Source organism: Cupressus sempervirens, chromosome 9 (genome assembly GCF_028749045.1).
Source record: "Cupressus sempervirens isolate cs-2001-9-10 chromosome 9, ASM2874904v1, whole genome shotgun sequence".
NCBI lineage: Eukaryota > Viridiplantae > Streptophyta > Pinopsida > Cupressales > Cupressaceae > Cupressus > Cupressus sempervirens.
In genome coordinates this window covers 457,875,852-457,901,500 of record NC_143126.1, presented here as the reverse complement: position 1 = coordinate 457,901,500, position 25,649 = coordinate 457,875,852, and the positions used below count along the sequence as shown (strand labels likewise).

The 25,649-nt window shown below is 37.4% G+C and overlaps 1 pseudogene across 1 annotated transcript; it reads right to left on the bottom strand.

The window, feature by feature from the left end:
• Window positions 1–1,342: 1,342 nt before the first annotated feature.
• Window positions 1,343–5,307, bottom strand: LOC149539303 (pentatricopeptide repeat-containing protein At3g26782, mitochondrial pseudogene; annotated as a pseudogene). Its single transcript, XR_016356216.1, has one exon. The product of XR_016356216.1 is annotated as a pentatricopeptide repeat-containing protein At3g26782, mitochondrial pseudogene (transcript).
• Between the last annotated feature and the right edge of the window lie 20,342 nt (window positions 5,308–25,649).

Below are 25,649 nucleotides of genomic sequence, written 5' to 3'. Positions count from 1 at the left end.
GACTCCATCTACACCTTCCAAAGGCCAAAATTTTGCCCTGCAAATTTCTCTACTCTTACATCCTCCATTGTTCTAAAATTTCTCCACCAATTTCTGACTAGCACAACCCGTGCTTTGTTACCAATTGAAGAATAATAAATAAGAAAGTAACTGTAAGATATGAAAATAAACAAGGACAAGTGAAATAATGTTCACCACAAATGTGGCTACAACCACACCAAAGAGCATGGGAATTCTTTATTAATAAACAAATGTTTCTGACCATACATGAAATCTGTAAACCAATGTTTTAAACAATAAGCCACTCAGTTGTACCCATAAATATTTTATAAAGCCTTCACTTGGAAGGTCAACAATCCATCATTGGAAGCCAACAGTTGGACTTCACATATTAACAATATTTGGATCATAAATTTGATTGAATTGGTGGAAATGGATGAGTGCCCACATGTAGATCATACGCAATGGGTAAATAGATCATATGCAATGTGGAGATGTGCCAGTGAGTAGTTGGCAAAGCTATATTTGAAGTTGATGTGCATACTTAAATGACATGTGGTCGTTAAATTGTGTGATGTGATCAAAGAATGTATGCATGTATCTTATGCTAAGTTACAAAGTTGATCAACCAATGCTTGTGCACATGTCTTCGTGTGCAATGCATATCGGTGTGAAGTGCATTTGGAAGGGAATATCATGGTATGAGATATGTTGATGTTAAGGTCATACATGCAATGCAAAAGTAGCTCAAAATTAGGCCTGAATCACAAATGGAACTAGAAACCAACATTAGGGATGCACGTGTCCAAACCACTAATATCTTCACACATGGGTGTTATTTTATTAATTTTGACTCAAAAACTTTTAGAATAAGCTTTAAGAGTTGGATAATGTTCAGATCTAGTCGAATGTAAGGCTAGAAAACTAGGCCCTCAAACATACTTGAACAAATAAACACTATCCTAAAACATACTTTAAGTGAATAAACATTCATTAAGTACCCAAAAAAACATATTGTAGAGATTGCCAAATAAACACTATCCTTTGAAAACTAGGTCCTCAAACATACTTGAACAAATAAACACTATCCTAAAACACTTTAAGTAAATAAACATTCATTAAGTACCCAAAAAACGTATTGTAGAGATTGCCAAATATGACTATTTCTAGCCCTAAATAAACAACCATATTAGAGTCTAGACTCATAAGGACCTCCCTATTTCTTGCAAGGTATCATGTTATTTGCATTTAGAGTGCTTTAACATCCTCATTTATTTCTCTTCCTATTAGAGTCTGCACTCCTTGAACACAAGTTTTGCTAATAAGCAAATTAAAATATTCATTGTAAAAAATAATATATTTGTATTATAATCTTTTATTATTGATTGTTTAAAAAGAATTGAAAAATACAGGTAGATTATTTATATTGGGCTTTGGAGTAAAATCAGATTTATACAAATTGTTAAATGTATCTATAAAAACCCCAAAAACCATCTTGTGATTTTTCATTCATTACTTCTCAATGCCCGGAATAAGATTTCCACCAACAGCCTTTAGGAGTTGACCTGCTCATCCTAGAGCCTATTTCACGCAAAATGTCCTTCGCATTCCTTCACCCTAAATGACATCGAATCCACCTTAACCAATATAAATACACACATGTTTTGGCACATATAATTTGGAGCCAAATAGCAAAACGAATGCTCGCAAAAGCATCCAGACAGAAAGACCATAGAGATTGCAAGGATAAGTGTACGAAACAATCAAGAGATGCGCACTTATCATATAACAGCATTGGTTTGTTATGAATTCTTTACTCATATTTCCTGCCGGTCAAGGAGTTCCCATTTTCCCCCAGCATCCCTTTCCTTTCACATTTCCCATTCTTAGGCTCCTCTAGCCTTTCAGAGCAGATCCAGGCAGGGTTCCTGGAAAGAGTATCAATCCCATGACCTTCCAAATGATATTCTGAAAACGGATTTTAACAAATACTGCAAGACTATATCTAGAGAGTGATGTCCATACACTCTCATGATATCAAGGCTAAAGCATTGTCTAGATCATCAAATACTAACCAACCGAAAAGTAATCAGAAACTTAAATAAAACCTCATTTGTTCTTTACCCCTGTGATGGGATTTCTTCAATAGTAATAAACTCTCCTTCAACTGCAAGAATGAAACCATGCACATTGTCATTGTGCAAGCTTGCGTTTATAGCTTGCTTCCCTCAGCATCACCAGTAATCTCCACAAGAACATTGTCCATGCTCGAAATGATGGAAACGGTTTGCATCTCTCACAATAATTTTTCTTGCAACAATCTTAGAAATAAACTTGATTGCTGAGTGGCAATCACCACATATTCTAAGGTTCTTGACAACTCTAATTGTTGTTCCAATGGGTGTGTTCAACAACCCAAATGCAATTGCCAACTTCTCACTATGGTGGCAAAGAAGTGATTCCTTATCCTCTTCCATCACATCACTCAATGCAGGTCTTGTATCCGGAATATACCCTGCTGCCCTCATTTCCCAAGACAATTTCTCCAACTCTGCATAAATCTCCTGCGTTTGTGGGTGTTTTCTGTCTCCTACACAAAAACCATGTACCATCTTATGGACTTCAATCCAACTACACCCGGGTAGCTTTTTTATTCCTCTATCTTTCATCATTTTCCTTAAGTTTTGAAGGTCACTCCACCTGCGGGCTTCTGCATAACTATTTGACAGGAGAATATAAGGAGCAGCACTTTTACGATCCAACTCAATAAGGAGTGTTGCCACAAATTCGCCAAGCTCTACATTTTTATGTGATTTGCAAGCACCAAGGAAACACATCCAGACAATCACATCTGGTTTTAATGGCATTTTGAGAACGAAGTTTAGGGTTTCCTCGAGATATCCAGCACGGCCAAGAAGATCAACAATGCATACATAGTGATCTATTGTAGGTGTGATACAATAATAGTCAGTCATAACATAGAAAAAGTTACAGCCATCTTCCAATAGGCCCGCATGGCTGCATGCGAACAAAACAGAAATGAAGCTTACATGATTGGGGTTGGTTACAGAGTTTTGCATTAATTGAAAAAGTTTGAGAGTATCCTCGCTATAGCCATGCATTGCGTATGCTGCAATCATTGCATTCCATGAAGCCACATTTGGTTGATGCAGTTTATCAAATAGCGTACGAACTTTCCATATGTTTCCACATTTGGCATACATGTCCATCAGGGCATTCATGAGCAAAACATCACACAAAAATCCATATTTAATAGCTTTTTGATGGATTTCCATGCCCTGCTCCAAAGCTCCTATTTTGGCACACGCTGGGAGGATGCTGACAAAGGTCGCAGAGTCTGGTTCTATATCTGCCAATTGTGTTTGCTTAAAAACTTGCAAGGCTTGTTCAATGAGGCCATTTTGTGTGTATCCAGCAATCATTGCATTCCATGACACTGCATCTCGTTGAGGAATCTTGTCAAACAGTGTACAAGCCTTCTGTATAGCTCCACATTTTGCATACATGTCTATCAGGGCTGTCGTAAGTTCTATACGTGACGAAAATCCACCTTCAATTAGTCTTCGATGGATTTCCACTCCCATTTCCAAAGCTCCCATTTTAGCACACACCGGTAGGATGCTAGCAAAGGTTGCCGAGTCTGCCTTCACACCTGCTAATTGCATCTGTATAAAACCCTCGAAGGCTTTTTCAAGAATCCCATTTTGTCCATACCCAGCAATAATCGCATTCCACGAGACTACATCTCGTTGAGGGATTTTGTCAAACAATTCATGTGCAGTTTGTATGTTTCCACATTTTGCATACATGTCGATCAGCGCATTGGCAATTATAACATCTGACAAGAGTCCAGTTTCCTTTACCTTTTGATGGATCTCCATACCCTGTTCCAAATCTCCAAGTTTCACACAGGCTGGGAGGACGCTCGTGAAGGTTGATAAATCGGGTTTTACACCTATCGATTGCATTTTCTTAAAGATCTCTAAAGCTTTTCCATGAAGCCCGTTCTGCGCATACCCAGCAATCATAACCGTCCATGAGATAACATCTCGTTGAGGTGTTTTGTCAAACAATTCATACGCCTTCTGTATTCTCTCACATTTTGCATAAAAGTCTATCAGTGCGTTTTTCACTACAACATCCGACAACAACCCGCTTTCTACTACTTTCTGATGGATTTCCACACCCTCTTCCAAAGCTCCCATCTTGCCACAGGCTGCAAGAGTGTTGATAAAGGTCACGGAATTCGCTTTTACACCAGTCAACTGCATTTTCTTAAATATATCTAATGCCATTTCACAAAACCCGTTTTGAGCGTATCCAGCGATTATTGCAGTCCATGAGACCACATTTGGCTGAGGCATTACTTCGAGAAGCCTTAAAGCCTCCTCAAAAGAACCACTCTGTACACATGCTGTAATCATAGCAGTCCATGAAACCACATCTGCATTGCGTATTGTGTCAAACAGTTGGCGTGCCTTGTGTATGCTTCCACATTTAGCGTACATGTCTATCAAGCCAGTCACAACAACATCATCTGATAGAAACCCACTTTCTGTTATTCTTTTATGTGCTTCTGTACCCTGTTCTAAAGCTCCCATTTTAGCACAGGCCGGGATAATGTTGGCGAAGGTGAACTGGTTTGGTTGGGTATCAGTTTGCTGCATTTTATGAAAAAGTGTAAATGCTTCTTGAGAAAACCCATGTCTTCTGTAAGCTGCAATTATCATATTCCATGAGAAAACATCTCGTTCAGTTATGTGGTTGAAGACTTTGCAAGCATCTTTGAAACTACCGCACTTGTCATAGAAGTTGATAAGTTTGTTTTGGAGAGAACTGTCTCTGGCAAATTTACGTTCCCTTTCATTGATGTGAGAGTGGATTTGTTTACCCTCTGAAAGAGCTTTACTGGCAATGCAAGTCTGCAAGAGATGAATATAAGTATTACAGTCAACAGAAAGGATGTGGGTAGTACGCAGAATGTGGAGTGCCTCCTTCAAACAACCCTCTCTGCAATATGTTCTGATATTTTGACTTAGATGGGGAATGGATGACATTGTCTAATTGAGATGGGCTTGTTTAAAGCTTTCATGATAGCAAGGAGGATTAGGCTCCAATCCAAGAGCCATGATAAATTATCTGGACCAGATTAAAATTTTTGCGACCGTCTCTCTTGGGTTTGTTTCCATTATTAGACCAAAAAAACACAGAAGTTGGAACGCGAGAGGTGTTTAAAGATGGGTTTAGGCTCGAAAATTTGGATCAAAATGGAACTAAGAATTTTTCTTTTCCTCTAATTAGTCTAATTTACAATAGAATATTTTTGTTTTTTGATGTGTTTGGTGGTTACATAGAGGATGCATTGATTTATGTATAATGATTATCAAATGAATTGTTGCCAAATTATTTATAACTTTGTAGAAGTTTTATTATCAAATTACTATATTAATACATATTATCTTATATTTATTCTATGTTTGATTATTGTTCTTATTAATTTTCTAAAATTATAAATTTAATTTGTTAGAGGTCAAATTAAGGAGAATAAGACTTATGCAATTTTGTAGATTCTTCAAAGTTGTTGCAAATCCAACCAATCTTTTCATGATTCAACCAATATAAGATTCAGGCAAGCTAATCTCAACTATTAAAATTATACAAGTTTAATTTCATGCATTACAGTAGTTATGCAATTATAGAGATCAATTATATAGATGTTAATTTGAACTGATGAATATCATATAGTTAGTTTGCAGAGTTTTAGACGTCTAAAAAGTCAATTTTCTACATTGTTATAATAATTTTACTATCACTAGAATCTAACCAATTCCCAACTCATGATCTTATGTCTATTTCTAATAGATTGTTTGTCAAGTAAATTATTGTGCAAAGCCTTTTATTTATTATTATATTTTGTGTACCAACTTGTTTACACAATCTAGAGCTTTATTACTATGGTTGTTCTTTCTAGGTTAGGTTTCAAGCTTGGTGATTTCTATAGTTTCATTTTCTATAATATATTGATTTGGATTTGGATCCACCCTCCATTGTGCTATATTTTTCTATTTTGTTAGGGTTTGGGAATTTATTATTTGTTATTTATTTCGTCCATACTTTCTCATCCTTAGATTGCACACCTAGGTTATATCATATATCACAGATTGTCTTTGGCTTTAGCTTCTAGTAATACATGTTCAAAAAAATGCATGTTCTAATGCTTGAGCACATGGATGAGAAAATGAGGGTAATTTAGGAGATACAAGTTTAATAAGAGTTATATCCCATTTCGTGAGTTGAATACATGTGTTCCAAGATATTTGAGGCCATTTGATGTCCTATAAGTTTTAAATCTTGTTCCATATATGTTAGCTCTATGTATCCCTATATTTTAGGTTTGCCATGTTTTCTATGCTAATTTTTTAGAACCTTGTCATTTAAATGCCTCTTACATTCTCAGTTGAGGCACTTTATATGTTAAGGGCTCAAGGGTGGTTATAATAGAGCCCCCATGAATCCTTGAGGAAAGCAATCTATATAGTTGCACAATATAGAAGTGTTCCTATGGGAATTTAATAGTACCATTAGTTAGAGGAGCATAATACTTGGAAGGTTATATAGAGATGCAATATATTTTCTCACCCCTTTTAGTGAATTCTAGATTCATTCTTTTAGTCATTGGGACGATGAATCTTTCTAGAGGGGAGGGATGCTAGATCCTTAATTTTGTAATATTACCTAACTATTTGTAGATATAGTTTAAATATTGATGTGAATACTTTACATGTTGATCTATCAACAATGTGTATAATTATGTTAATTATGATCTATATTTAATATTAAAAACACGAAAAAATGAAGTTTGGATTTCATTTTGATAGTAGATATTAAGCTATAATGATATGATTAAATTTATAGTTTAAAAAATGACTAGCTATAATTTCTCTCTCTGCAAGTATGATGAAAATACTAGAGTATGAGGTTGATGATATCTATTTTGTTGTCATTAATGTATTTATTGATGTCAACGTATGATTCTCCCAATCTATTATGTAATTGACTACTTTGACATATCAGTTGTGTATCGGTTGATGTTCATTGACCAACTATAATTTCTCTCTCTACAAGTATGATGAGTATATTAGAGTATGAGGTTGATGGTATCTATTTTGTTGAAATTAATGTATTTATTAATGTCAATGTATGATTATCCCAACCTATTATGTAATTGACTACTTTGGCATATCAGTTGTGTATCAGTTGATGTTCATTAATAGTATGTATATCTCAATTGAGGTTTTCACTAATAGGTTTCGATGAGTATTCTTGGTTGGATGCAACATGTGGCAGATTGGATCAATCCTATTTATATGTGTATCACTTGTATTTTTTGGTCCCAACTCTATGTATGTGTAACATGTTGGTCATATCAATTAGAATCGAGTGCTTTGGAGATAGTGTGGCATGTTGGCTTGTGCAAGGCATGTTGTAGTGTTTGAGATGGATTTCATTTAATTCCTTACCACTACAAGAATTTATTGGTACAATATATTTCAAATCATTTGACTAACCTTGTAGATCTAATGTAGAAGCATCTTGGGTACTTTGGCAATCTTGCATTAACCAAAAATATTTCCTCTTATTGTTCATGTCTATTGTTTGTGGAATGGTCATTAAATTGTTCATGTTTTTCTCTTTCCATACACTTAGCTCTTTAATGAATACCTATCATGGAAACTAATTACATCATTTGTAGGAGTTATCTATCTCTTTGTTCAAGGTATATTAGGTTCTTAACAGCTCGAGTAACATGCATGTTTAGCTTCAGAGAGGTTTTTTTTGACATCATGACATTTTGTGCACTTGGGAACCTCTTCTCATTGCACGTGTAGACATATGTCTTGTTGATATTAGATTAGTTTTAACAAATGCATGTCAACACACTTAAGTTATTTACTTAGTTCATGCCGAACAAGTAGTACATGCCGAGCACAACATGTATATATTAGACCATGTTGAGCCATAGTGAGTGTCGAGCCACTCATGTGCCGAGTCACTCAAGTGCCAAGAAGATAGTGTATGCTGAGTGATTCAGGAGCTGATTAAACAGTGGATGCCGAGCATTATAGATGCCAAGTCACAGTATAAAGATTAGTGCATGCCAAGCATAAGAGACTTTAGATGCCGAGTGAAACAATATTGACATTTTATTTTTATAAAGGCAAAAACAACTATGTAAACCATTTTTGAGCTGATGTGAGGATGAATTATGATATTTTGGAGATAAGGACAAATCTCTAGTTGGATTCCCTATGCAATTACATGAAGCCAATAAGAAAATGGGAAGGATTAAGTGAAAAAATGGATGAATCTCAGTCGTAGATTCATACCTAACCCTAAGTCACTAAAGTCTTCTTAAGGAGGACAAACCCTAAACTTTTTATGAATGTAAAAGGAGTGAAGAGAATAGTTTGCATGTGCAAACAGAGCATTCATGGTGGCTTAGAAGTTATGAAGTAAGATTACATTGTAGAATTAGTTAGAGTAGAACAGAGGAAAGAAAAGGATACAACAAAGAGACATCTGATGAAAAAGGGTAAAAAAGACATCAGTTTATAGGTGATTTATTATCAGGCAAGCAAGTGCTAACTACAAGATCAAAGCTAAGACATTCTAACAAGTGATTTCAGTCAAAATCTCTTAATAGAGTAGTCCTAGTAGGTTGTACATAAAATCCTCTAACAAGGTGCTTACTTAGTTGTAAGTTAAAGCCCTTTAACTAGGCACACTTCTAACAGGGTGTTGAAATCCTCTAACAAGGTGAGACCTAACAGTCTTTGTAAGCCTTTAATAGGGTAGACCTTTCACAGTGTAGATCATGTTTCATGGTCAAAATATTGCAACCTTCATTGGATACACTTTATTACTATAGTAGTGAAGATTTGTGGGTGTCATCCTCACCCCAGTTTTACCTTCTCATTGGAGGGTTTCTAGGTAATCATATATGGTGTCATATGTGTGTGATTGCTTATATGTTTACCTATTTTAGATGTACATGCTTCACATGGTATTTCAATTTATTTGTTAATGTATGAAATGGATGTGTGGTGAAAGTTTTATGGGTCCAAGATTGAACTACTGATTCACCCCCCCACACCCCCCCTCCCCCCCCCCACGAGAAGTTTACCTTTCCTATTGTAATTCCAACAATTGGCACCAGAGCCTTGTTCTCTGGAAGAGAAGCTTTATAACTTTAGATTTTGAAATAGTACAAGTTGGAAAAGATGATTGAGAATCAGGGAATTGAGATACAACTCAATCGACATCAACTGGATGAAGTAAGAGAAGAACTAATGAAGTCTTTGAAGAGAAGGAAATAAATTTCTATTATAGAGAATGACACACAATACAAAGAAATTGACACTACCAAGCTATTTATAGATGGAGACACAAATGAATTTGATGTAGCAGTTGCAAATTTGATGGAAAAGAATAGAGTCCAAGCCGAGGAAATCAGAAATCTCAAGTTAGAGCAAGAATCACAAGCCATACTGCTAGATGTGAGGTGACTGAACAGAAGAAGAAAGCTATGGAAGAAAAAATAATTCTAAGCAACATATTGAAAGAGAAGTCAACAAAGCTAACCATGATTTCCAACATGCAATTGGATACTCTAAGTCAAATGATGATGCCAACTATGAATTGAATGTCAAAGACATTGAGATAACTACATTGAAGTTGCAGAATGAACAATTGCAAAGTGACCTAAAGAGGGAAAAGGAATTTCCTGAAAGTTTTAAAAAACCAAATGAAGCCATCAAATACTTTGAGCAATTATTGCGATCCCCTAGATCCAATAATGATACATCTAGACTGGGATTCATAAGTACTAAAGAAGGAGAATCACCCAAAAGTGCAGAAGAAAGTAACAACAAAGGTAAGAACTCCAAACCTACTTGTCATTATTATGGTAAGAAGGGACATACTACTAATGTGTGCAGGAGAAGGACTGTAAATTAGAATGTCAAGCTTGAGAACATGGTTCACTGCCACAAGTGCAACAAGCAAGGTCATCAGGCACATGAATGCAGAACCACAACCATGCACACATAGGGATTTGAAGAATATTGTTATAACTATCAAAAGTATGGACATAGAGCCTTTGAATGTAGATCCAAACCCATGTGGTCATCAAACAAGAAAGCCAAGGTGAGGAACAATGACAACTCTTATGACTAGGATTATAATATAAGGTATAACTACCATTATTTTCAAGAGTATGAACATTTTTTTGAGAATTGTATTAGGACACACTTCAGTGGTAACTACCAAAGGCGGTTGAGTCAAACCACATGTTTTAGCTATTTGAGGACTGGTCACATAAGTAGATATTCTCCAATAAGGTCAAAGGCACCAAGTTGTGAATTTGATAAAGGCAAAGGCAAGGTAGATGTTGAACACATTAGAGATGAGATGAATAATACATGGAAACAAAAAGATGATTGTGGTACATCAAATGGATAAGGGATCACTTCACCCAATGGATCAGGTGATCACACCTCATCAAACTAGGCAATCAAGAGGTATGTGGGACTTATATTCAAATGTTATATCATACATTAGTTCCAAAGGATTTAATACTGAAAAGATTACATTAGCATGAATAAAGATGTAAGATGTTAGTACAAATCTAAGATAAATCTTTAAGTTTTTCATGTTACTACCAAGCATGAAAAGTTTCCTATACGTGTCGAGTGGAATGCTAGAAGATGCCGAGCTAATAGACTGGTTAGTTGATGCCGAGCTTGTAGTGGTTGCCGAGTGATGGAAATGTCAATGGGTGTTGAGTGGGCTTGAAATTGGTTTATGCCAAGCTTACAATTGTGTAAGCACTCAACATTAATTACAGGGTTTCAAAGGGTATTTTATCAATTTTTAGCTAATTTCACATCATTCCAAATTTGAGAAAGAGCAAGAGAGTAGAAGGCAGTCAAAAAACTCATCAAAAGTGACTACAGAAGATTCAAGCAATGATTCAACACGGTTTCGACTAATCTTACAAAGTATTTATCAAGAGTTGAGCTATGCAATTTTTATTTTTGTAAACCCTAGTTTCACACAATGGCATAAAATTTGAAGAACATAGAGGGAAAGGAGGTTTTGAATGTCCAATTAGTGAGTAATGAAGTTAAGCAGTCATTTTTCAAAGCTATTCCTGATATTACTTATAAGCAAGACCCTTTTGGTGGATTGTTGATGATTCCACCATATGTTTTAATGGTACAAGATGTTAGGAAATTCTATAACTATAAGATTGGTAAAAAGGGATTAATATGAGCCCTGGATTTTTCAAATATGTTTAAGATAGAGTGGATCAGGATAATGCTTAGCCGAATTCATGATGGTTCACTATGGTTGGATAATGGACCTATCAAGATAATTAAAAGGATAATTCATAGGGTTACTAGTTACCCAACCCTAGATCAACCTAAAACACTAAGAAGTGATTCAATGGAGGTAATTGAGAAGAATACTAGAGTTGTATGGAACAAGAGACACATGACAATTAACACAATCATTGATCCTTTGATAGATTTTGTTGCAAGGGTTATATCACACAAGTTTTATCAATCTAGTAGATTTAACAGTGTGCCCTATATAGCTATGGATGTGGGATATAAAATTGTTAAGAAAGATCATACATATGATCTAGCAAAGCTACAATTGCAACAAGTGATGGAGAACCTTGGAGCTATCAGAAAGACAATGAGTCCACAATGCAAATTTGGTTCTCTATTGATTTTTATATTCTTTTATATGCAAAACACATTTCCCTCATTTGGCACTATGGGATGGAAAACAAATAGATCAGTGGGAGTATAGATTGGTGAATATATTGAGCAGTTAGGTGAGAATTTTGAATCTTTAATGACAAGTTATTTTGAAGATTTCAAATAGTCAATGAAGAAGAGACTAAGAATATCAGTATCTCTAGTAGAGGAACACTATCGTAGGATGGAATGGAAAAGATTTCTTTCAAGACATCTGGAGAAGCATTTTGGGTCAGGAGATGAGGATTCTCAAGAATAGGGGATCCACCTTGATTTTGGTGAGAAGTATGTTGTTACACCAGGGGCTATTAAAGGGATGTATGGTAACCCTGGCACTATTCTAAAAGAAATTGGGGTTATGAAAAACCAAATGCAAACACTCAGTAGGGACATGCAAGATCTAAGGAAGGAAGTTGGATATGCCAAAAAAATTTCCCATGCAGAACACACTCTTGGGAAACACATTGACAGATTAATGGAGGTGGTTGGGAGTGCTAAGGATGTTAAAAACCTAATGTAGAAGATCCCACAACTGGAGACAAAGAATAGGACAATGGTCAAATATTTTACTGCAAACCAGAGAAAGATCACAAAGAAGGAAACTAAGATGAGCAACCTTGAAAAAGTGATTAAACAAATGACTAAGAATGTGAGTACTCTACTAAAGAAATTGGAAATGGAGAAAGGTCAGGACTCCCCTTAGGCTATTGAAAGTCAAGGTCCCAACAAGTGTACTAGGGCTCACTCAAAGAAGATTGAGGACATGGGCAAGAAGGATGAGGTAAAGGCAGTGGTTGAAATCATGCAAATTCTGGTGGATTAGGTGTTGACCTGATCAAGGCTACTTAGCTAGTTCTTTGCTGTCTCGTTTGTTATCTTTTTGCTGGTTTTTTGTTGTCTTTTTGAATAGATCTCTTTGTGACCTCTTCTTTATTCCTCTTGGAGGTCTGTTTTGTGTTTGCTCTTAACTGCTATCTCTGTTTTTAGCTAGACTTTTTGTAAAAATGTTTCAAGTTCTTTAAAACTTGCTTTTACTTAATCAAAACACTATGATGATGTATATTTTCTTGTGGATGTTGATTATACATTTGTGCAAGCTGTTACATCAAGAGTGAGCTGGTTGAGGCCACTTGGTTATGAACTAAATGTGGATGAGGCCTCTGCAACTATAAATGCATTACTAGTGGAAGAGGTAGATAAAACTGTAAAGGTATTTGGAAACTATGAAATGGTAAAATCCAAAACTACTATGGAATTGAAGACTGCCTCTGCCATGAAGAAAAAGGAGAAGATAGTGAAGAAGTTGAGAGCTAAGTTTGGAAAGGGTGTCGAGGAGGAAGAAGAAGAAGAAGAAGACGATGAAGAGGAAGAAGAAACCTGAGCACAAGCACCACTAGAACCTTTGACGCAACGTATGGGAGAAGACAAAGAAGAGGAGGAGATTGAAGGTGTCAAGGGAGAAGAAGTCGAGGAAGCACCTAACCCTGTCGAGCTAAAGAAGAGGAAGGCTAAGGTCCAACCAGTGACTAAAGCTAAAAAGGTAGCTAAGTCTAGTCAGCCCAAGCCCACTTCACCTACTACAATGGCTACTACACATGCAATAGCTCAAAAGGCTAAGGAAAAGAGCAAACCAACAGAGCAAGGAGGTGAAGAGTAGAAGAGACCAAGAAGAAAATATGTTGCACAAGCTGAGTTTGATGAAGAGAAAATAGAGTCAGATGACAATAACCAATTTAAGATGGTGAATCATAATCCTTTTTAGACTTAGACAATTTATGTGAAAATGTTACAAATAGTGCAGACTTATCAGGATTTAGTCATGTTGATTTTGACAATCTTGGTAAAGTGGAGAAAAATCAAGTGAGAGAAACCATATATGCTATGATGGAAAAATTCAAGACAACCCCACTAGAGATTGAAAACTCAATGCTAAAGAGTTTATATGAAAGAGTTGAGCAAAAATTACACTATTGTCTAAACTTGGAGAGACAAATTAGAGAAACATCTCTAGCCCAAGTGATGCATGAACTTACTAAGGCACATATTCCTAAGGCTGTAAAGTAATGTGTAGTTAAGTTTACACTTAATACAGAGCCTTCAACGTTTTACAAAATAATATTGAGGATGTTGTTAAGACGTCCACACAGATGTGGAAGCTCACTTATGGGTTGACTAAAGTTAAGGAAGGACAAAAGTACCCATTGAAGTGAAGGATGATTAAGAAGATGATCATAATGACACTATTGAGGGAGGAGTAGAAATACAAATAGATGACAAGGCAAAAACTGAGCTAGAGCAGCCAGAAGAACAGAGTGTGCAAGACACACAATTGTCGAGTGTCAGTCCTCAACATGTCACAAGGGAGACTACTAAAACAATAATTGTTAAGGATGTTTCTAATCTATCAGCTCAGAACATCAATCCCCTTACTAGAGAAGATCTTAAGAAGATATTGTATTAGTCTACGTTGCAGGCCAAACTTAGTGATAATCTTGTACAGGTTAGTATGGATGAATTATAGAAGACAGTGATTGATACTACAAGGAAAAAGGTGAATCCACAAGAACCACCTTCTATTATCCCTCCAATCAATAATGTACAACCTTTGGTCCAAATACCAAAAGACACAATTACCAAGGTTGATACAGTAGAGATGAGCATAGTGGAAACACAAGTTGCTACTGTAGAACAAAAAGAAACATGTCAGATAGACTTATCTACACCTACAACACAAGATCAAGGTGCAAGTCAAGTTATTGTGATAGAACATGGCAAGCCTGAAGAGACAGAGCTGGCATCCAAGGTGAAAGGGCAAGTTTCCATCCAAGCCTTGGTAACCTTACTGACATCTGGCACTCCTTCTACTCAAACTCTTTAGAAGCCGAGCATAGATGCTACACCATTATAGATCTCAGTGTTGAGCCCAAGTTCATCAAAGGAAGAGGAAGTCATATAGTATGGAGATGTGAGCCTTGATGAAGAAATCACTTTACCAAAATATGACTATGATACAATGACCATAGAATAGATGGGCATACTACAATAAGCCCTAGCAAGGAAGAAGCATCAAGAAATTCTTAGAAGGGAGCATAGGCATAAGTAAGCACTATAGGATATTAAAGACATCTTTTTAGATGCATTTAGTCTGCCAAACCCTGATGAGACCAAGCCACTAATGGAATAGGTGACAGGCATAGTGGAGAAGGTCAGTAATGAAGACCTAGATACTAATATTAAATTACTAGAATGGTCATAAAAGAAGTTCCAAAACAAAGTGAATGAGAAAATATTAGGTGACATAGCACTGAGACAAGTTGCATTAGTAACCAAGGTTGAGGATGTGAAGAACTTGTACTTGAGAACATATTCTCATTGTACACTAAACTGTGCAATCCCTCACTCTTCACGCAAGAGACCAGAAGTCACATCTTGAGCTTGGAAAATCAAATTACTTTATTAGGTACCAAACTACCTATGAATCTGTTAGTACACATATGGACCCAGATCTTAAACTTTCAGTTTTAGGTTTTGAACCTCTCTGAAGTACTTCAAACTTGGTTCAAAATGGTTCATACTAGTTCAAAGTGGTTCAAAACACAGATTTGCTAGTTCAGAAAAGTTCAGAATTCTTTCCCAATTCATATTTCAGGTCCAAATTTTGTCAGTTCAATGATTTCAAGAAAGTGCAAAAGTGCAGATTAAGATGAAGATTAGGTCAAGTGGTTCGGAGTGGTTCAACTTGTTTGAAACAGGTTCAAAGTTTGAGAAAATTTTGAATTCAGTTCGGAGACTTGGCGAATTCAATATTATGGATGTCTTTGGTGATTTCAAAATATAACGATTCAAATCCAAAGAGTCCATATTCTCAGAGTTTGAAGACTCAGCATCTACAGATTCAAATGTAGGTTCAAGTGCCATAGTCCAAAATTTAGAGTTAACAATTCATTGATTTCAGGGTCTCTTAGTATGAAATCTTTGACTTGAGCCAAGATAAAATCCATTTGAAATTATCAAAACATTATATGGCCAATAATTTCACTGAGGAGCATACATTTGTGTGTCATATCATACTCATTGCAAATCTACAATGTTTGGTGGTGCATTAAAGGGTGCACAAGAACAATTCCTCTCAAGATTCATCATATAGCCATAAGTGAGCACTCACATTGACTGATGAGTACCCCTCACAGTAGATGATTAACATGGTTCTCTTACTCAATTTTGAAGGGTTGGAATGTATATGTACCTTGGGTTCATTGTTCAAACTCTTGGTCGATTTGGCACAAAGCTAGCATAAGATCATAATAGTCGGGTCATGTAAGGATGAAGATGTGAAAATATTATTAATCACATGTGAATGGTCTAATAGAATGATGAACTCAATGGTGATCGAGATACCAAAAACCATCAGCCATGATCACCATGATGCGTAGACATTCGAAAATGATATTAATCTAAATACCCTCCAGTAGATTTGTCATGAACTGCATTTGGTGTCCATGTGTTTCAGACAGTCTTTTCTCCTCACAAGATTATATTTGATCCATGGGACAATTCGTGGGCAGAGGCTTCCATTAAGAATGACATGTTGTGGTTTATAAAAAAATCAATGCTGCCAATAACTCCAGACTCAGAATATATATGTCACAGTGAAGAATAAAGGTATTGTCCAAATCATAAATTAGAGGGATGTATCAATAATTGAGGTTCCAAGTATTCTAATCATCGAAGTGACCATCAAAAGCCACAACCATCCCATACTCGTGCATACATAAAGATAAATATAGATAAATCTCCAGAGCAGCACGTTAAAATATGAATCATTGTTAATCGCAATTGGGTTTTGTGAAAGGATTAAACAGAGAATGAAAATGTTGCAATAAGAAGAAATACAGTTTGTGAAGGCCAACAGTCAAGTCTTCTGTAGGTCCAACTAATCAAGCTTGGAAAAGAAGACTTGAAAGAACTAAAGCACTTTCATCTTTCTCATAGGCTATATTTGCTTCCATGTTTCTCACATTTTCTTGTGCTTTCTTGTAAGCCCGACAATTTCTCTTTGTGTGGCCAGGCTTACCACAAAACCAGCATTCACCATTCCTACCTCTTGACCTTGAACGATTGGGTGACTTTGATCTTCACTGATTGTAATTATTATTTCCTCTATGATGGCTTCTTCCTCTTCTCTCAGTGCTGACCATAGTGAGAACATCACCGGATGAGGAGTCTTTGTTATTCCTTCTCATATCTTCACTTAATAAAGTGGCAACAACTTCATCATAGGCCAGCTTTGACTTCGTAGAGCTTGAAGTACTTACAGTTGTAACTACGGGATCCCAACTGTCAGGTAAAGAACATAACAAGATGATTGCTTTGGATTTGTCATCTTGAGTCATACCAACCGAGCTTGCTTGACATAATAGGGTGTTCAAATCATTTATATGATTTGACATTGCAATCCCTTCCTTCATTTTCAGTTTGTAGAGTTTCTTCATAATGAAGATTTTGTTTGCAACCGACGTCGTTTGATACATATTCTGAAGTTTGTCCCAAACATCTTTCGTTGACGTCTCATTTGAGACATTGAACAAGACATTTTTCGCTAGTGAGAGAAAAATGGATGCCATAGCCTTGTCATCCATCTTTTGCCAATCTTCATCAGTCATTGTAGACGGTTTCTTAGACTTTCCTTCGATTGCGAGAGCCAAGTCTTGCTTAACCAGCAAGGAACACATCTGCACTTTCCACAGGCTGTAATTCTTGCCTGTAAATTTCTCTATTTTCAAATCCTCCATCTTTCCAAAAAATTCAACACTGATTTTCCAATTTGCACACCTCGTGCTCTGATACCAATTGTAGGGCCCATTTGCCGTTGCACCAAAAGCCATGACTTTTAGTGAACATGGAACACCACATAATTAACCACCTGTGGGCAGGGGAGCGCGTTGCATCACCCAACATATAAAAGGGCTCCAATAATATTACAAATGAAGAGTCTTTGGAAACCAAGAGACTCGATTATTGGAGGGAAAAGAAGACTTGACTGTTGGCCTTCACAATATCAACAAACTCCCACCTGAAGGACAACCAATGCTGCAACTGATCACCCAATACCTTGCTCAAAGAATGATCTATCTTTTCTTCACAAGCCCAAGAGAAGTTCTAGCACATTCGAACTTCTCTTTGGCAACAACCTTCGTGAATATATTAGCCGGATTGATTTTGGTGTCAATCTTGACAACATTCAGCTTGCCCTCTTCGACTGCATGATGAACAAAGTGAGCATGTGCATCAACATACTTGGAGCGACGTTGGGATGACTGATTATGTGCCATGAAGATCGCACTACGGCTGTCACAAAATATATTATATTCATTTTGATGAATTTTCAAGTCACCAAGTAACCGCTGAAGCCAAATCATTTCCCTTGCACCCTCGGAAAGAGCTAAGTATTCAGCTTCAGCTGAAGAAAGAGCAATGGAATGTTGCAACCGTGATGCCCAGCTGATCACAACTCCAGCAAATGTGAAGGTGTAACCAGTGGTAGACCTTCGTTTGTCCAAGTCTCCGGCAAGATCAGAATTAGTGTAACCTTGTAGTTGAACTTTGTTTCCGCTAAAACATAAAACATAATCTGAAGTACCTTTTAGATACCTTAGTATCCATTTGACGGCTTCCCAATGAGCTTTGCCGGGATTGCTCATGAACTTGCTCACAACTCCCACCGCATGAGCAATGTCGGGGCGAGTAGAAACCATAGCATACATAATACTACCAATGGCTGATTTGTATGGAATTTTCTCCATAAATTCTTTTTCTTCTTGTGTTTGAGGACATAATTCAGAACTTAATCGAAAATGACTAGCAAGAGGAATAGGAGTTACTTTTGATTCAGCCATGCCAAATCTTTCAACAACTTTGTCAATGTATTGTTTTTGAGACAAAGTGATTTCCCTCTTTTTCCTATCCCTTGTGATTGTCATGCCAAGAATCTTTTTAGCCACCCCTAAGTCTTTCATTGCAAACTTGCTTGCCAATTTTTGTTTCAACTCATTAACTATTCTTTTGTTTGAGCCAGCTACTAACATATCATCGACATAAAGAAGAAGGATGACAAACTCTCCACTTGGAAGTTTCTTGAAGTATACACATGAATCTAATTCACATCTTGTGAAATTATGCTCAGCCATGAAGTGATCAAATTTTACATACCACTGTCTTGGGGCTTGTTTCAGGCCATACAAGCTCCAATTTAATTTGCAATAAAGGTGTTCATGTCCCTTCTTTACGAACCCTTGTGGCTGCTCCATGTAGAGTTCTTCTTCTACATCACCATGTAGGAAAGCTGTTTTCACATCAAGTTGTTCTAATTCAAGATCCCATGTAGCTGCTAATCCTAGAACAGTCCAGATAGTTGTCATTTTGACAACTGGTGAGAAGATTTCATTGAAATCTATCCCTTGTTTTTGATCAAATCCCTTTACCACCAATCTGGCTTTGAAGTGTTTATTGCCTTCTGCTTCATCTTTCACACGATATATCCACTTGTTCCTAAGTGGTCTTCGATTAGGTGGAAGAGATACCAAATCCCAGGTTCGATTCTTGAGTAAAGAATCCATTTCTTCACGCATCGCTGTTTGCCATTTATCACTATTGACATCTTTGAGAGCTGCTTTGAATGTAGACGGTTCTAAAAATTCTGAAACTAGAATTGAAGGCTCTGCTTCTTTAGCGTACAATAATTCATAATCAGAGAATTTAGTCGGCATTCTTCGTTCTCTAGTGGATCTTCTCATTTCGGGTTCTCTGTTCTCTGGTTGAACCGATTCAAATGGAGAATCGGTTACACTAGTTCGCTGGTTTAAATGTTGAATGCCCTCTCTGCTGCTTGAGAACAGATTATTATGAAGTGTGCCTTCTCCCTGTGATATATTTGTATTGGGTGCCTCAAAATCAGTATTACCAAGATGCTGGTCTGTGCTCCCACCATGATTACCCTACACATTAACGTCCTGCAAATCAATTTGTAGACCCTGTGAAACAGCTCTAACACATTGCGGATGGAGTTCTGCACCCTGTACATTCACCTCTGTTACGTGCGTTTGAACCTGGTTTTCATTTGCCCCTTGCGGATTATGTGTAGGTTGCGGATTAGTTGGACCTACACTCTGAAATTGCCCACATTTATTGCCAAGATTGTGGCTTGAGTTTCCACCGTGCTCAAATGGATATAGTGACATACGTTTATTGTGAGTACTCTGTATATAGACGGGATTGCCATGGATATCAATTGGCACAGCCTGCGAATTACTCTCATCCTCCAGATTGATGTCCTGTAGTTCTATTTGCCCACCCTGCATCGGTGGATGAGCATTATAGTCCTTTGACTGATAGCCCATTGTAGTAAGAGGATCCCTTGTACTTTGGTTTGAAAAACTTTCACAAGCTTGATCGTGATGGAGAGACAAATTCCTGTCATGAGAAGAGATATCAAAAAACTCTTGTGTAGAACTATCATCATGTCCTGTGTTCCCAGGAGTGGAAGAAGATGAAAAATTTGGAAATAGTACAAAGGTGGGACTATATGAAATAGTGTTAGAAACTGTTTTTGGATTCAATCCAACATTCCTTTGTGCAACGATTGGCACAAATTCTTTTTCAGACATTTCCTGAGAATTTAATGCTGGAAAGGTTTTCTCATTGAAGACAACGTCTCTGCTTCTAATAATCTTCTTATTAGTTAAGCTCCAAAGCCTGAAGCCAAACTGATCCTCTCCATAGCCAACGAATATGCAAGGCTCAGATTTAGGATCCAGCTTGCTTCTTTTTTCTTTGGGCACATGTGCAAAAGCCTGACAACCAAAAACTTTAAGATGAGAATAAGAGAGTCTTCTACCTTGCCATTCCTCTTCTGGAATTCCGAAGTTCAACCTTGAAGAAGGACTTCGATTAATGAGATATACGGCTGTATTACATGCCTCAGCCCAGAATTCTTTTCCCAATCCTGCATTAGAAAGCATACACCGAGCTTTCTCCATTATTGTCCTATTGAGTCTTTCCGCTGCCCCATTTTCTTGAGGGGTGTAGGGCACAACTTTCACCCTACGAATACCATTATCTGCACAATAATTGTCGAACTCCAGCGAACAAAACTCACCTCCATTATCCGTTTTTAAACATTTGATCTTATGGCCCCTTTGGTTTTCAACAAGAGCTTTGAAAACTTTAAATTTAGAAAAGACTTCAGATTTATTTGCCATCATATATATCCATACTTTCCTAGTATAGTCATCAAGGAATGTAACAAAAAAATTTGAACCTCCTAAAGAGCTTACCTCAACCGGACCAAAGACATCCGAGTGTACAAGTTCCAATGGTTTCTCCTTGAGATCATGTCCATCTTTCAAGAAGCTGACCCGCTTTTGTTTTTCGTAAAGACAATGTTCACAAAATTGCAAGTTTGTTGATTGGAGACCCGGTAGTTGATCCCTTTTGAGCATTATCTCAAGGCCCTTTTTGCTCATGTGGCCTAATCTTTGATGCCAAAGTGCTGCATCGCTGCCCATGATTGTCATAGCAGCCCCTATTTCAGTAGGCTTCTCAAGGAGATAAAGATTGCCAACTTTGTTTCCCTTGGCAATTATTCTTGAACCCTTGGTAACTTTCCAAGTATCTGGATATAAGAATGGATAATATCCTTGGGCAAAGAGCTGACTAACCGAAATCAGATTTCGCTTTAATTTGGGAACATGGCGAACATCTTTTAAGAACCATTTTCCTCCATCTTCCAGTGGTAACAAAATGTCACCTTTGCCAACTATTTCGCAGGATTTGTTGTCTCCAAGAAATAACTCTCCAAATTGACCACCATGGTAGTTTGTGAAATAATCCGTACATGAAGTAGCATGGAAAGTAGCTCCGAAATCTATCACCCAAGAATCTGATTTTGTGTCACTTGTAGAAAGAACTAAAGCACTTTCATCTTTCTCATAGGCTATATTTGCTTCCATGTTTCTCACATTTTCTTGTGCTTTCTTGTAAGCCCGACAATTTCTCTTTGTGTGGCTAGGCTTACCACAAAACCAGCATTCACCATTCCTACCTCTTGACCTTGAACGATTGGGTGACTTTGATCTTCGCTGATTGTAATTATTATTTCCTCTATGATGGCTTCTTCCTCTTCTCTCAGTGCTGACCATAGTGAGAACATCACCGGATGAGGAGTCTTTGTTATTCCTTCTCATGTCTTCACTTAATAAAGTGGAAACAACTTCATCATAGGCTAGCTTTGACTTCGTAGAGCTTGAAGTACTTACAGTTGTAACTACGGGATCCCAACTGTCAGGTAAAGAACATAACAAGATGATTGCTTTGGATTCGTCATCTTGAGTCATACCAACCGAGCTTGCTTGACATAATAGGGTGTTCAAGTCATTTATATGATTTGACATTGCAATCCCTTCCTTTATTTTCAGTTTGTAGAGTTTCTTCATAATGAAGATTTTGTTTGCAGCCGATGCCGTTTGATACATATTTTGAAGTTTGTCCCAAACATCTTTCGTTGACGTCTCATTTGAGACATTGAACAAGAAATTTTTCGCTAGTGAGAGAAAAATGGATGCCATAGCCTTGTCATCCATCTTTTTCCAATCTTCATCAATCATTGTAGATGGTTTCTTAGACTTTCCTTCGATTGCGAGAGCCAAGTCTTCCTTAACTAGCAAGGAACGCATCTGCACTTTCCACAGGCTATAATTCTTTCCTGTAAATTTCTCTATTTTCAAATCCTCCATCTTTCTAGAAAATTCAACACTGATTTTCCAATCTGCACACCTCGTGCTCTGATACCAATTGTAGGGCCCATTTGCCGTTGCACCAAAAGCCATGAATTTTAGTGAACATGGAACACCACATAATTAACCACCTATGGGCAGGGGAGCGCGTCACATCGAAAATGACCAGCAAGAGGAATAGGAGTTACTTTTGATTCAGCCATGCCAAATCTTTCAACAACTTTGTCAATGTATTGTTTTTGAGACAAAGTGATTTCCCTCTTTTTCCTATCCCTTGTGATTGTCATACCAAGAATCTTTTTGGCCACCCCTAAGTCTTTCATTGCAAATTGGCTTGCCAATTTTTGCTTCAACTCATTAACGATTCTTTTGTTTGTGCCAGCTACTAACATGTCATCAACATAAAGAAGAAAGATGACAAACTCTCCACTTGGAAGTTTCTTGAAGTAGACACATGGGTCTGATTCACATCTTGTGAAATTATACTCAGCCATGAAGCGATCAAATTTTACATACCACTATCTTGGGGCTTGTTTCAGGCCATACAAGCTCCGATTTAATTTGCAATAAAGGTGTTCATGTCCCTTCGTTACGAACCCTTGTGGCTGCTCCATGTACAGTTCTTCTTCTACATCACCATGTAGGAAAGCTGTTTTCACATCAAGTTGTTCTAATTCAAGATCCCATGTAGCTGCTAATCCTAGAACAGTTCGGATAGTTGTCATTTTGACAACTGGTGAGAAGATTTCATTGAAATCTATCCCTTGTTTTTGATCAAATCCCTTTACCACCAATCTGGCTTTGAAGCGTTTATTGCCTTCCGCTTCATCTTTCACACAATATATCCACTTGTTCCTAAGTGGTCTTTGATTAGGCGGAAGAGATACCAAATCCCAGGTTTGATTCTTGAGTAAAGAATCCATTTCTTCACGCATTGCTATTTTCCATTTATCACTATTGACATCTTTGAGAGCTGCTTTGAATGTAGACGGTTTTGAAAATTCTGAAACTAGAATTGAAGGCTCTGCTTCTTCAGCATACAATAATTCATAATTAGAGAATTTAGCCGGCATTCTTCGTTCTCTAGTGGATCTTCTCATTTGGGGTTCTCTGTTTTCTGGTTGAACCAATTCAAATGGAGAACTGGTTACACTAGTTCGCTGGTTTAAATGTTGAATGCCCTCTCTTCTGCTTGAGAACAGATTATTATGAAGTGTGCCTTCTCCCTGTGATATATTTGTATTGGGTGCCTCAAAACCGATATTACCAAGATGCTGGTCTGTGCTCCCACCATGATTACCCTGCACATTAACGTCCTGCAAATCAATTTGTAGACCCTGTGAAACAGCTCTAACACATTGCGGATGGAGTTTTGCACCCTGTACATTCACCTCTGTTACGTGCGTTTGAACTTGGTTTTCATTTGCCCCTTGCGGATTATGTGTAGGCTACGGATTAGTTGGACCTACACTCTAAAATTGCCCACGTTTATTGCCAAGATTGTGGCTTGAGTTTCCACCGTGCTCAAATGGATATAGTGACATACGTTTACTGTGAGTACTCTGTATATAGACGGGATTGCCATGGATATCAATTGGCACAACTTGCGAATTACTCTCATCCTCCAGATTGATGTCCTGTAGTTCTATTTGCCCACCTTGCATCGGTGGATGAGCATTATAGTCCTTTGACTGATAGCCCATTGTAGTAAGAGGATCCCTTGTACTTTGGTTTGAAAAACTTTCACAAGCTTGATCGTGATGGAGAGACAAATTCCTGTCATGAGAAGAGATATCAGAAAACTCTTGTGTAGAACTATCATCATGTCTTGTGTTCCCAAGAGTGGAAGAAGATGAAAAATTTGGAAATAGTACAGAGGTGGGACTATATGAAATAGTGTTAGAAACTGTTTGTGGATTCAATCCAACATTCCTTTGTGCAGCGATTGGCACAAATTCTTTTTCAGACATTTCCTGAGAATTTAATGCTGGAAAGGTTTTCTCATTGAAGACAACGTCTCTACTTCTAATAATCTTCTTATCAGTTAAGCTCCAAAGCCTGAAGCCAAACTGATCCTCTCCATAGCCAACGAATATGCAAGGCTCAGATTTAGGATCCAGCTTGCTTCTTTTTTCTTTGGGCACATGTGCAAAAGCCTGACAACCAAAAACTTTAAGATGAGAATAAGAGAGTCTTCTACCTTGCCATTCCTCTTCTGGAATTCCGAAGTTCAACCTTGAAGAAGGACTTCGATTAATGAGATATACGGCTGTATTACATGCCTCAACCCAGAATTCTTTTCCCAATCCTGCATTAGAAAGCATACACCGAGCTTTCTCCATTATTGTCCTATTGAGTCTTTTCGCTGCCCCATTTTCTTGAGGGGTGTAGGGCACAACTTTCACCCTACAAATACCATTATCTGCACAATAATTGTCGAACTCTAGCGAACAAAACTCACCTCCATTATCCGTTTTTAAACATTTGATCTTATGACCCCTTTGGTTTTCAACAAGAGCTTTGAAAACTTTAAACTTAGAAAAAACTTTAGATTTATTTGCCATCATGTATATCCATACTTTCCTAGTACAGTCATCAAGGAATGTAACAAAAAAATTTGAACCTCCAAAAGAGCTTACCTCAACCGGACCAAAGACATCCGAGTGTACAAGTTCCAATGGTTTCTCCTTGAGATCATGCCCATCTTTCAAGAAGCTGACCTGCTTTTGCTTTCCGTAAAGGCAATGTTCACAAAATTCCAAATTTGCTGATTGGAGACCCGGTAGTTGATCCCTTTTGAGCATTATCTCAAGGCCCTTTTTGCTCATGTGGCCTAATCTTTGATGCCAAAGTGTTGCATCGCTGCCCATGACTGTCATAGCAGCCCCTATTTCAGTAGGCTTCTCAAGAAGATAAAGATTACCAACTTTGTTTCCCTTGGCAATTAATCTCGAACCCTTGGTAACTTTCCAAGTATCCGAAGATAAGAATGGATAATATCCTTGGGCAA